The sequence below is a fragment of the Pungitius pungitius genome, chromosome 12 (assembly GCF_949316345.1).
Source record: "Pungitius pungitius chromosome 12, fPunPun2.1, whole genome shotgun sequence".
NCBI classification, from domain to species: domain Eukaryota; kingdom Metazoa; phylum Chordata; class Actinopteri; order Perciformes; family Gasterosteidae; genus Pungitius; species Pungitius pungitius.
Window position 1 is genome coordinate 18,976,635 of NC_084911.1, and position 14,418 is coordinate 18,991,052.

At 43.1% G+C, this 14,418-nt stretch overlaps 1 long non-coding RNA gene across 3 annotated transcripts; it reads left to right on the forward strand.

Annotated features, from left to right (window-relative positions):
- Positions 1 to 1,475: 1,475 nt before the first annotated feature.
- Positions 1,476 to 10,657, forward strand: LOC119221044 (uncharacterized). Of its 3 annotated transcripts, none has more exons than XR_005120644.2 (4): positions 1,476 to 1,614; positions 3,614 to 3,761; positions 9,860 to 9,970; positions 10,315 to 10,657. It is a non-coding gene; the product is annotated as an uncharacterized LOC119221044 (long non-coding RNA). The 3 variants fall into 3 exon arrangements; XR_005120645.2 differs by lacking the exon at positions 1,476 to 1,614 and adding an exon at positions 2,338 to 2,355; XR_009957155.1 differs by lacking the exon at positions 1,476 to 1,614 and having other exon boundaries at positions 3,561 to 3,761.
- Positions 10,658 to 14,418: the final 3,761 nt, after the last annotated feature.

The following is a 14,418-nucleotide window of genomic DNA, read 5'->3' on the forward strand; positions in this document are numbered from 1 at the left end:
GATCTTAATTAGATAGATGAATAAAAACACTGCTATTCGCACGCTGTTTGTTGATGACGATGAGTCTTAACTCATTGCAGAATCATTGGATGGTTAAACCTGACCTCTCCATAGTCACAGTGTGGGCCAGTTTCCTCACCTGCTACCTGTGAGAAACACATCCGGCTTCTAAATCCACTTAAAATAGTGACAGATTGTCAAGTACCTGCTGGCATTAATTTAAAGGAGGATACTAGATTCAGCCATACTTAATCTAAATCCATACCGATCATATTTCATTGCTGTTGCCTTTTGCTTTATTAGATTTAACTCCTAAAATTCTATGGCAAGTGCAATTCTATTAATACGAAACCTGCGTGTAAGGATAGTATGTTTACCAGTCTAAATGCATAGCGGACCCTCACCTCTTTTTCTGCGGGTTTAACTATCCACAAAAATAATCCTAAATACATGTACAGGTGTTGTTAAGTGTTGGGATCCCACAAACTTCACTGGTGTAAGGGAAACAAAATCATTTTTTTTCAAGGTTTTATTCTTTTGTTGTCTATAATTTGTTGGTAAATAAGAGGTTTCTTGTTTGTTTTTTTAAACTTTTGTTTCAAGTCAGGACTAAATTATAGAATTACTTCTTTCTTTTTTTCTACAATCAAGAAAATATTTATGGGTCAGTTCTGGTTTTGGAACCATGCAGAGCAGGGGACAGAGACAGGAACTCAACAGGGACCCCTGGTGGACATGTGGGGAACAACACTGAGAGAAAAATAGAGACACACAAAATATAGCGTAGGTAACAGAAGTATGTTGTCAATATCTCTGTCCTGTTAGCAGGAAAAACACGAGACAAGTGATTAAATTGCAGCATGTCCCCAGTAACGACATCCTGACTGACAATAAGTGAAAGCCGTGAACCGCAGGTTGTGTTGTAATACTAAACCGAAAGACCAGAAAAACAGCATTGCTATTGAGACCAAGACATATGTAACGTTTCATAAGTTGTGTGGACTGTGCATGAAGAATTACGCAGATTTCTTTTTTCTGCCACAGACGTTTAATAATCTGATTTCTCTGTTAATACATGTATTATGTTTGGGAAATGAGAGCTTTAAGCTGCTGTCGTTTTCTAGCTTCTTGTTCTTTTGGTTCCTGTCCTTCTTCGTGGCTCTCCCTCGTTCAGATGCCCCTCCGTGGTCTTTACTAATGTTTGGGGGTGTTTTGTCCTTGAAGATCTTAAACTTCTTGTTGGACATAAAATTAACTCCAATGAATCAAATCTAAATAGATTTGAGCTTCCGAGAAGCAGTGATGCATAAAAAAAAGTCCCAGGCGCCCATGTAGAATAAACAATAATACATTTGATGTTTTTTGGGACAGAAGCTCCTTTTTGTAGACCTCTGAAACTTGTCAGTCATGTGTCTCGCGGTCCTTGCCATTCTTCTTTTTTTCTGTCTTTTCTCCCCTCCCCCCCCTGTCTTTCAGCTCCCATGTTTGCAGTGCACAAACCAACAGCACGCACATTCAAACACGCTGGGAAAGCAAGCGGCACACACCCCTTTTCCATTCCAGACACTTTTTGACTTGTTCATCTCAGGACCAAGACGTCCCAACTGCACATAGGTAGGCAACTTCTGATTCTGTTTCAGGAATTCATCCTCATGTGCTGTGTTTCTGCGAGGGGGCGCCACTCATGTTGCCCAAAGTACATGATGTTCCCTCTTGCCTCTGTACACATGGGCTCTCATGGAGGTGTTGGGTGTTGTTCTCATTGAAGTTCTTTCTCCTTTAGAGAGACTTGTGTTCACAGAGGAACTTCTTTCCAGCGGGATATGATGTTTTGTAACATGGGCCAGCATTTAGAATTCATGATATCCCTTTTAGTCCCTTTTCTAAATAAATTGAATGCTGCTTTATTGGTTGTCCTCGTGGCAGACGATGTATGCATGAGAGAGCATTATCCTATTGTACAACAGGACTTGTGTTCATCTTTCCAGGCATGAAGCCATTTGGTTGACGGTTTATGCTGATGCAATCAAGGCGCTGCACAGTTTTTTTCTTCTTCTCTTTGCTGAATATGAATAGGTAGCTGGCTCTATTTTAGGAAGCAGAAGAGGTCAGATGAAGCAAGTTGAGGAAGGGTTAAAAAAAAACATTGGGAAAAAAGAGGTTAATGTAAAAGAGGCTTCTGTTCTTCCCTCTTGCCACTTGGCTGCAGAAGCTATTCGTGTCTTTAGACACACGCGAGACCATCCGCTTTGGCACTGCATTTCCCAGAAGTCAATGTTGCCTCTTAATCATCAGAGGTTCAAGGCAGGTGTGTAGTGGTCGCGAGTCTCCATTGTTAAACAAGAAAATAAAAAGGTAAAGTAAAGTTTAAGTCGCTTTTGCATTCTTTAGGCGTCCTTTCGGGGGGGTCGAGGATAAATATGGGCCGTTTCTGCAGAGCTTTAGGGCTGGAGATCAAACGTTATGACGCAGTGCGATGCAGTTTGCTTGTGTGTAAAGCAGCAGCTTGAGACCTCTCGAGCAGGCTGTTACGTAACCATGACGTAACATTTTATTACACAAAAACCTCAATGATGGCGGACGATGAACGTGGGCCATAATGTTATCTTCATTCTGTTAAAGGGGCAGTGCACAAACATCATGTTTTAATAATGCTTTATTCATAACATGTGTTTGCCAATCTGAAGCCAGCAACCAACTGAGGCGAGTTAACCCTTTAATGGTGGAACAAACATTTTATTTCATTTGATTTTGATGTCAATTTTAGTGAAAAATTAGTCTTTGTCAGATAAAAAATAAAAAATCATGTTTCGGTATTAAGCTGATTAGAAGCTATCCTAATCTCAGGTGACTTTCTTGTTGATCTGTGCCTGTATGGATCAAAGGTATAACTGTACAATTGATGGATTCTTACATTGGTAAGAGAACAGAAAAATGATTTGCTTCAAATAAAAAAAGTTTTGTAAAAGCCGTAGATTTTCCTTTAATCTGAGATTCTCAGGTCTGCCTGACCTTGGATAACCTTGAGTTTGTCCCTTTAAGAAAGCATTTAGCTCGAAGTGGCCCCTGCTATCATGTGCAGTTGAATAAAAGCAGCTGAACTGTAGGAGAGGCTCATAATAGACAAATATCCTCTCATTTTAATTTAACCTTGAAACATTGTTTTACTGCGATGACCTTTTTTTCCGAAGCATGGCTGCCTTTATCAGAAGATCCTGTAGCGCGAAGCCGCCACTAGGTGGCTCAATTCCAATGTCCATCACACCGTGCGTGTGTGCGCTGTGAAAGTGATGGATGTGTTGAGTGCATTTCCTCCGTCACTGTCGACATACGTTAGCATTTGGTAGCTCCCGGTGCAGAGCCTCTCCATGCAGGTCGCCCGACCTTCCCCTCCTTTGTCCCGGTTGTCCAATCATCTCCTTTAGTGCCTCATTCTGGGTCAATGAACCCCACCCACCCTGACCTCATGAACACACATGTGCTGCCTACTCACATGTTTATCTCCGCCCACCTCCTCCCATGCGCCCTCCCCCTTTCACGAACTCAAGTCTCAACTCCACTGTCTGTCCCTCTCCCTCTCTTTCTGTCTCTCGGTGTGACTCTGGGTCCATAGGCGGAGGACAGGAACAGGACAGGCACCCTTGAGACCAAGCAGCAGCACCACACGCAGCAAACATGTCGGACTCCGAGACCGCCGCCGCCCCCGCCGACGTCCCAGTCCCCGCTGGTTGTGCCAGCATCAAGGCTGACCTGGACAAATGGTGAGTGACGTTTTTTTTTTTTGCACGTTGTGTAAATGTCTTCACAAATCCAGTTTTGATTATCTTGCATCCTTCCGTCACGACACCTATCTTGTTGCCGGGAGTCTCGTCCGCCTCACGAAAGCTTCCTGAGTTCCCCACCGCCTTCAGGGCTTATTGAGGTGCACTTGAGCGAAAAATCCGACCCATTTGGGTCCAGTTCCAGACGTCTGATTCGTTCTCATCGGGATTTTTCAATCGGATGATCCTAAAAATGCGACACGGCAAAATGGAGGACGTTTGGGGTTGGCGCTGGAAAAACTCCACCAAAAGAGACCGAAGTCTTTCATGTAAATGTAACTGAATCTGACACCCTGTGTAGCTGCAGGGGGGAGGGGGGGGGGGTAGCAGTTATGAAAACTCGGGGTACCCAATGTGAGGGGCGGGAGGGTAAATTAAGGGATTAACGATGCGCGGAAGTGATGGTTGATGCTCATGCGTACGCTTGGATGAAGGCCGGGAATCTGCTTACGTCATCAGCATCCTACTGATCGGCACGTTCCCTTTAGACTGCCCTTGTCTCCTTTATTAAAAATGGGATTTGATGTATTTACTGTGTGTGTGTGTGTGCAATGATACAACTCTTTGGTGCACATCAACCCTTCAAACCTCTTCTCTAGAACGGTCAAATAGGGTCCTGCGGATGGTCACTCAGCCAGGTCTTCAAACTCTCATCAAATGGATTGTCATGAGGAGTTTACTGTATTTTTAGACCACTTGAGGGCTAATTTGAAATTATCATTTTATATACGTATATTTGTGCAGAGTAAACACATTTCGTGGCTAGTAGAATACCCGCCAGCCTGTTGGGCCATGATAAGCTTACGTTGGGTGCGCGTGAAGCCTTTAGATAAGACGGCAGGTTGAGGTGGAGAAGGGGGTGGCTGGTGGGGCAAGGCAACCCCCTTCACACACACACACACACACACACACACACACACTTTCTCTTTATAAAGTTTCAGAAGACACTTCTAGTTCTCTTTGATCTCAAAGAGTTTGACATTTCTTTGACAGATCTGTGTTCAGGTGGTGATGGATCCATCGTTGGGTTGTATTGAAACCGCCTGTTGACCGCAGCTCGTTAAAGACCGATACAGGACGTCTTCAGGACAATTGGTTCAAGGTGACAAGGATGTTCTAATCCTGCACGTCATGGTTTAAGGTTATAAGTCCATGTGGGGAATGCAAAAGTCAGCAGAGCATGAACCCACAACGTGGGCTTCAGGTAGTTCCTGCACTAACAAAGGTAGCCGAGGGACGACAGGAGACTGTATTTTTGTCCCTAGACATTTGCAGGAAGACGTTTCATGCAGGTACAGCCCTACTAGGTAGACATTCTCATTGGCAAACGGATTATGATACTTGCATGTTTTCTTCAGCAAGATCACTTCGTAAAAAAAGAAAACGACCCAGTAACTCGAGCTAATCCACAAACTTTCCCATTAATGTGCCCCGACAACCTCTGAGTGCCATCAGCAGCTTGTAAGCAAGCACCTTCTTTGAGAACCTTTTTAAAGCTTCAAAATCCACAAGAGGTGGAAATGTTTACTGTCATAGGACGATACGTGACACCTCTCAAGCTGGTGATAGCCACTGACCTTCCTTCAGCCATCTACTGTGACCAAAAACCCATCGACTTTGAGCCATTGATAGAAACTGGTGGACAAGGTGGTAACGGTAGCTTTAACTAGTGTAATGAACACCAGAGAGCCTATTTATTTTTAGACCGCATGGATGGAACTGGTACCAGTGAGACTGTGCATGCGAGAAGCCATGACATATTGCCCTCCATAGATCATGTCACTCCCTCAACCCGACACCTGCTCAGCCGATCAGCCGAAGAAGCAAAAAGCCACATTCACGTCAGAGACGTGTGGAGGCGGCCATCTTGGCTTTTCCCCCCCATCCACGCTTCTATGGGATGAGCGTCTCGTTCTGCTCACTCCAGGTCCGATTTGATCACTTTTCCACCGTTTCAGGGCATGACGTGTTGACATTTCTAGTTTTCTTTATCATACACACACAGTTTTGACCTTTTCAAGGTCACACTAGCAGAGTCACACACAGGTGAAGCATGTGGCACAGAAAAGAATGCATTGCATTCCTTTCAACAATTTGAAAGCCTTTCATTTTTGTTTTGGTTACATCAATTCTACCCTTTCCAACAGCTGCAATATGGTTTATAGTTGTTGGAAAGTCACTTTAATTCCTTATCTAAGCACTGCAAACATCTGGCCTGAATTTGAATCTTGTTTTCTTCTGCAGTGCGACATTTATTTTCACCAATTTATTTTAGATTGGAGTTTAATTTTTCGTGAAACTGCATGACAAGACCTTTTTTTTTTTTTCAAATAATTTCTCAATAACTTTTGTATAAGAGTGGAACAACTGTTACTATGGTTACTTTTGTTCGAGCCTGAAATAACCTTTGAAGATGGAACCTTTTGCCTCGGCCCCTTTGTCTGCAGTGTCGCCGCTATGCGGCTTTGTAGCTGTTAGTTATTCCGCTAATATTTACCACAAGTGGTACTTTGCCAACTCCTTCAGTTAACATGTTGTTTATAGATAAGTTTGTGCACTTTGAGACCCCAGACCCCTTTCACGAGAATATAGCCCCCCCCCTCCTCCAGCGTCTCTGTTACTGATTACCTGACGTATGTTGCATTCCTGCCGGTGGAAACCATGTCGCTGGTTATCAATATTTGGTGAATCTGCTGTAATCTGAGTGCTGCCGTGAGGATGTTTTAATCCCAGAGGGTCGTCTCGTAGATCAAACATGTCCACAGTTTAATACTAGTATTATTAACCGAATGAGTCCAACTGGTTCAGAGTAGATGTTATTATTTTTCTATCAAATTAACGGGCAGCACGTTAACATGCTAGAAGTATCAATATATTTAAATATAGGAGTAAATAAAATCTTTTTCAGATGGGTGTGTATTTCATTTCCTCAACATCGGTTGTTTGTGCTGCGATGTTTAGTGTAAATGAAGTCACATAAAGATACTTGCACAGTAGTTATGGCATTTTTTTGAAGTGACTGCTTCGTCACCTTGTGAATTTGAGTCAGTTGTGGGTGGAGCCGGGCCCCTGGGGGCCCTGCCCGTGAGGTTTTCACGGGCTCCTCAGCGCTTTTAAACTTGTCTTTCAAGTTTCGTCTCCGTCTAGATGGTTAGTAGTCACACCTCAATTTCTGAAATGAAACTTTCACCAGCTTTATCTGTTGGGGTTGCATATCATCACATGTTCACACCAAACAACATGCTCTATGTACTTATTTGAAATGTTCAGTGAGGAGATTGTGAGTAAGGTTGACTAATTATTTTTCCAAGAACCTAAGAGGAACTGGGTGTCATCCTTACTTTTGTCTGAGGCGTTGAATCTCAACCTTTTAGTTATGCCAATTTAAATGTGAGTGATCGTGAGATTATTAGCAGCCTGGGACATATTACTTCCACAATGAGAAAATGCCTTGTTTTCAGGAGTCACGTAACCCAAACATTTGGGAGGGGGTACCTGGAGGCAACCTAATCGATTCCCCAGTGCTCCCCACTAGATATTAGCCATAATCACGTGATATCCCGACTACTATTCTGCACCTACATCATCGTTGACTGCGTGCACCTGCTGCGTGATCCATTATGCGCGGCCTTCCCAGAGGACACAGTACAGCCAGATCAGTCTAAATAATTCAGGCCTCACTTCCTGATTGTGTCCCAGTCTGGGCGGCGTCCCTCCCCCCTGAGCGGGGGATTCGGGATGCGGCCGGTGCCCGGTTGGTTTTGCCTTACAAATCCTTCTGGTGATTCACAGTCAACGAGACCTCAGCTCTGTCTCCCATAATGTGATGAGTGCATTGAGTCTAGATTGGCTTACTTCTTTCTGCCACTGGTCGCCATGTTCCCCACGTGACCTGTGACACTGGAACGGCTCAGGAGATTGCGTGATGGTGGTGATGTCATTGCCCCGCCCCCCGGTCTTTTTGACCAGCCACTCATTGATGCTTTCTGTAATGGCTCCCTTGTGCACTTCATACTACATGTATGCATTTAGATCTGAAAATGAATCAATTATTTAGAATAAAGGGCAGTGCTTTTATTTTGAAAAATACATTCGACTGGAGCCTTCATTTTCCCTGTTGCGTAATAAAGGCCAAACTGCTAAGATGACACCTTCTCTCTGCTCCTCTGGCCTGACAACTGCTCTCTTGATGTAATTCCTACGTCCACCCCAGTTCAGTTGACTGCTGTAGGGATTGAAGTGGAGAAGTACACACACACACACACACACACACACACACACACGATTGAGTGACGCTGCTAGAACAGGATTATCGACAGCACGCCCTCTGGGTTAGACTCTCTGCCAATCATAATCACTCATTGACTCACCAGTCGCACGCACTACAACACACCAGCAGAAGTGCACGTTTGAGCGACACAAACTCGTTGGCTCATTTTCACACACACACACACACACACACACACACACACACACACACACACACACACACACACTAACCCTTTCCTCCATCCTTTCTGGCAAAGTAAAGTGCTGAGTGATAATCTGCGTCAGCCAGCTGTGTGTTACATCACCAACGGCAGCAGACCCAAAGCCAGTGTATTAAAATGGTTTAGACGCTCTGTGATGTAGTTTCTACTGTTGTAGATTTACACAAATCCTGTTTTTGACTGATGACGCAAAGCTTAAAATTAGAGACCTGCCAATGTTAAAATGCTTTAACACGTCTCTGGAACTGTTTGTGAGTCTATTTGAAGAAAAAAAACAAAAGAGGTAAGATTTATTATGGATTAATAGAGGGATTTTATCAATCCGATTAATGAGAAGTCACTGTTTGCTGGTTGAGTTGCATTATGGGTAATGTGGGCACTAGCTTTAAATAAAAGAAAAGAAATGTGTTCATTTTGTCACTGATCCCAGTATCCTGTAAATCCTTCACAGTCAAAGCTACCCTGAGTTTCAAACTTGATTTGAGGCAAAGTCATAAGTAATCCTCTGAATGTTCAATTTAGCCCCTTTGTGATTCAGTAATGGACAGAGCTGAAGGAGTTAGAAGTAGTGAGGCAGATAATAAGGTGGAATAACAGACATTATCACTGAATTATAGGCTTACATGCCACTGCTACATAGCAAAACATATTTATTGGGTCATCAGAGGCTGCTTTATTTTGTAAATCTGAGGCGGGGAAGCTGATGTTTATGGGACGATGGAGCGGAGGATCGGTGGGTTGGGAGGGGATAGGGGGAAAATGTCCCGGGGGGGGGGGATGTTCAGACAGCATGAGGCTATATGGGAGGGGACGGAGGAAGGCTTTCATGCATGGTGAAGCCCCTCCTCCTCCCGCTGGAACGTGTCTTGTCATCTGCATTATCACGTGACCTCCCTCCCTCCCTCCCTCCCTCCCTCCCTCCCTGGTGTCCCAATCAAACAGACGGGCTCACCCACATGGCTTTCCGTAGCCCTCCCTCCCTCCCTCCCTCCCTTTCGCTCCATCACCCTAACACACTGTGGCACTGTGTGCTCCCGTGTTCGCTCGCATTCTCTCTCACTTTCATCCCTCCTTCTTTCTCTCGTATTCTCTTCCTGCTCTCCGTCAGCAACTCGAATCGGTCAAATGGTCGTCATTGTGGGAACCTTTTACTGGGCGTCCTTCATTTTCGGACCTGAGATCGAGCCGCGCCAAGACGTCGATCGTTGGGCGAAGGGCGCTCGGCCCCCAGAAAAAAACCTTGAGTCACTCTGCGCGTGTCTTGAATCCCTTGTTCAACAGGAGGAAAGACTTGTTTAATAGTTGTTTAAAGCCGCTTCGCACGTGAGACGCTCGAAAAGACTCCGTCAACAGAATTAATTTGGACCCGGGACTTGAGTCCGCTGCTGCTGACTGAAGCGTTCTGGCGTTTCCTGTTTCTGTTGTTCACATGTTGTTCACATCTGTGTGAGAAGGTGACCTTGAAATGCAACCACTACTTGTGCCATGTGTTCCCATGGCGGGTCACCGTGACTCTGACCCGGCAGCCGCTATTCTCCCCCCCTGCAGCGTGGCGGAGAACGGAGCCGAGGGCTGCAAAGGCCTGATGGAGGCCTTCGCTGCTTGTGTGAAGAGTGCAGCCGAGGGGACGTCCTGAGGAGTCGCCCTCCGACCTCGAATGTAAGGACGGGGGGGGGGACACAACCAGCATTTTGGGACAGGGTTTAATTAACAACCGATGCAATATCTGAATCATGTCTAGATTTGCCCAGTTTTAGCAGAAAGAGGTTCTCTTGGTAGAGTGGAGTAAAATCTACGGGGAACATATTTGACCGAGTTGACAGCCAGATACAACGTTTCATGCTGTCTCACTATTTAGGACAAATGAAAGAGTCTACTGGGAAAAAGAAAAGCAGCAAAATCCAGAAAAAATCCAAACAGGGAATGTGAAACGCAAACAATGTTCCCAGGTCTTAAAGTGCATTTTTCTTCATTTTCTTCTTCCTCTGTCATCTCTCCTCCAGGTCCGCAGCACTGAGTCCTCCACCTTCCCAGCATTCCCTTCTGCACAGCAGCAGTGTACTGAATGATGATGATGATCATTGTGTGTCAAGTGTTTAAATGGGCTGAATTTGGAAAGTGGTGGCAGTAACTACAGTTCCCCCCCCCCCAACCCCCTGACCCCCCCCTATAGGTTTATCTGGTGTCCCTCAGTCTTTCCACCTTTCCCTTTCTCCCTCTGCGGCTGAAAGGCAGCACATCGACTTGTAGACTATTCCAGAGCTGAGCTGTAATGTAAATTGTCGACTCGAGATGAATACTTATAAATGGAAATAAAAGTATCAAATAATTGGTATAAAAAACTGATGGTGTGTATTGGCCTTTTTTTTTTTAAACGCCTGAAAGGTTGGACGTGTACTTGGAACGTGAACATGTATTTAGGGATACAAAAAATAGCTAATAAAACCTTTTTCTATTCTTGTATGAGCTTGAAGGGGCTTGAAGAAAAGTAGATTCAACAATAAGACGTGACTCGTGTAATTGACTTAAAACCCATGTCAAAGAGTCACAAGGCCTACAGCACTGGAGCTGGATGTCAGAAGATTGAAAACCAACTTAAAGGAGAACACTTACAATCCCCACATTTAACAAAGGGGAATATTTTAGAATTGATATTACATTACTATACAAACATCTGGTGACAAGCTACCTGTCCGTCTACCTGTGCACATCCATTAGGTGTCCCTTGGGTAATACTTTAGTTCTAGCTTATCACCTGTACGTACAACAGCTGAGGGAATGTTTTCTGATACTGGGTAATGATTCTTTGAAATAAAGATTTTAACGTTATTTTGTGATAGAAAATTACTGACTAATCCTTTTTTTTTACAGCCTTTTAGTGTAAACTCGCCTTCATGCAACATTTGTTTCATTTCTTTTAACACTTTTTACTTTTGAAGATGGCAGTTACGCTTTAATAATCGAAAATGTGCTCTGATGATGATAATGATATGGTGAATGTATTTACTTATTTACAACAGATCTATGATTTTGGATTTCTGCAGAAACATCCCATCATCCATAATATCCATTTCAGAGAGGGGGACCACAGGTCTTCATTAAGGATGAGCATGGAATTCAGTCCACACCTTTGTTCTGCTTTACTTGACATTTTGTAGATGTGTCTGTGATTTGATGTTTCTTTTCTCACAATGTCAAACTAAACTTAAAAGGTGATGTTTGTAGCTTTGTGAAAATGGTTGCCTCACTCTATCTTTCAGTTTTAATAGACTGCATGTCACTGCATGTATTTTATAGCCTTTAGTACAGAACTGGTTGCTGAAGACATTCTTTTCGGTCTTCATTAGCACATTGCCCTTTAACTATATACCACTTTTTAGGGGCTGTAAATATATAGCAGAGAAAATTATTATCATCATTTTTTTAGATGCTCACATTTCAGCCATTGATAAGTCCTCCTTCCAAATTAAAATGTAAATGCTGCAGCTAACTAGTGTGAATTTGGTACAGTAGTATCAGCATATGCTACATTCATTCATCACACTTTAGCACATTCATTTGTTAAGTAGAGGGAGGCTTCAAAGTGTGCAAGGTATTCAACTAAAAACGGCTTAAAGAAATCAAGTAAGTGGCTATTCTCAGGCAACACACACACACACACACACGCACAGAATAATGACTCACAAGCAGACATCAATACTCGTCAGCTGCCTGTTTGGCTGCACTACTCCAAGGGTAAATTTGAACTCCTTTCGGCATCACTCCCACACATTCCCAGATTAGCCTGCACTCCTTTAAGTCAGTGCATTTAAGAGACACAATGCGCATGTTTGTGACACTTAAAACCATAAAAAAGCCTCTCCCTCAATAAAAAAGAGAAAGATCAAGTTTATTATCATTTAAATACCTCCCCCCGGCATTATGGACGCCCATAAGATGTCCAGGTGTTGGGATGTGAGTACACAGCATTTATGACCTGTGCAAACAGGCTCACTGTAGCTCCAGGAATGTTCCACCTGTGTCAACATGTGAAAGAGCAAACCAAGTCCCGCATCCCAACACAGACACACACAAACAAACACAAACACGTACACACAAACGCACTGCGTGTGAGCATACTTTGACACAGAACAATTACATTTAAAACAAAGTCGGGCCGCAATCTTCAGCCTCATCTTTAACAGGAGCCTGTTAAACACAAATGGAACTGTTAACATGGATCGTTAATGCGCACACTTTGCACAGTACTCTACATGGCAGCACATGTTGAAGTCACACTAGCACAGTGACACTGTAAACTGCCCCGCTCTGGACATCAGATACGCCTGGTGAAGATTCCACTGAAGGGGGAGGAGTGGCTTTATATCTGCAGAGTCTGCAGAGAAAGTAACTGACCGACCTTTTTTACACGTGTTTTAAAATCCTAAACACAGAGGAGAAGACCATGAAGATTAGATTTAGAGTATGGACCACAGGAATAGTTTTCTTTCATTTGCCTGACACGGCTCCTGTAGGGTGACGATTATATATGAGGTGGTAGAAAGAGGAAAGAGGTCAGAACTTTCAGTTCTACTATTTATTTTGTATGTCAAAAGATTCAGGTAAAACGTCATTCTTAAAGTAGGCTGTATGTGTATGATGAATGTAGATTCTTAACAACTTTGACCAAATGCAGCAGTGTAAGAGTGGAAAATAAGAAAATATTCATCTCTGTATATAGGTCTTGTACCACATGACAGCGGTGAATGACAAATCACAAAGAAGGACTGAATACAGACAAAGACACAATGGAGTAATACTCTTGAGACAACACTGTTCTGTGTTGGTCATTCATAATTAGAATGAACCCATTTGTGTCTGTTGGCTTTAATCCCAGCGTCACACCAAGAAACGATAGCTCATTCAAAAACACAACAGCACCTCCTTGTGGTCGGAATATGCATTACCATCACTTCGCAGGGTTTGTGGAGATCTGATAATAATGCTGTTACCAGCAGGTTTCCTAGTTCATTCTGTGACACCATTAATCATTCCCAGAGATAATTCATTTAAACATCGAGAAGCATTTTGTACCGTATGTGTTTATAGAGTTTTTGCATGTGCATCATATTCTGGAGAAGAATATATATATTTTAGTGAAACAAAACAATGTTGGTGTCTCTTTTTTTTGTAGATGGAAAACTATCTATCACACAGACACAAACTTGAGTGCCTACATTTAAACATGCCACTATTAGATAATCTGAGCCGTATCAAAAGATTAAGATTATAAGGGATAAAGATTTGTGAGTCCGTGTCGTACAGATATCACAATGAGGAACCTTAATCACAGAATGCAATGACCCAGAAACTTGTGGTCTTCTAAGCGTCATGAATCCTCCCCCCAGCGGTCAGCCGGGTACACGGGCTGTTCATCAGCTAAGTGTTTTCTAAATATATGTATAATCATTGAAAATGAATGAAACCCAATGAAGCCCGTAAGAGAACGGTATTCCACATGATGTCACAAACTAGCAAAAAGCAGGGTTAGAGAATACATACTTTTTCATCTTATTTTACTACATGAAGTGTTATGTCACAACCGTTGTTCTTGGTGTTGTTCTTCTGAGTTTGTCTCTCTACGGTTGAGATGCACTTTTTGTTAGTCGCTTTGGATTAAAGCGTCAGCTAAATGACATGTCATGTCATGTAATGGGGACGCTAGCTTAGTCTTTGAACTTGTGTTATTATGAAAACCCCATTCCAAACAGGAAGGATTCCTTCCTACACCTTCTAGCGAATGTTATGTTAATAGAGAGGATTCATGTCGATAACTGCTCCCTCACACCAGAGAAAGCTTTTTAAGTTGCAATAGAATATTAAGAGAAAGCTGTACTTTAAAGCTATTATAAAACTTGCAATCATTTTGTTATATATATATTGTATAAATGGGCTAACTTGGTGTGCTAGTCCACCTTCCAATTTATTTCAAAGCAGCATTGGCGCTGCTAGCACCGTTAACTGCTAGCACTGTTAGCTGCTAACACCGTTAGCTGCTAACACCGTTAGCTGCTAGCACCATTAGCTGCTAGTTGTTATATCTACTGGTGCTTCGTTGAGACAGAAAT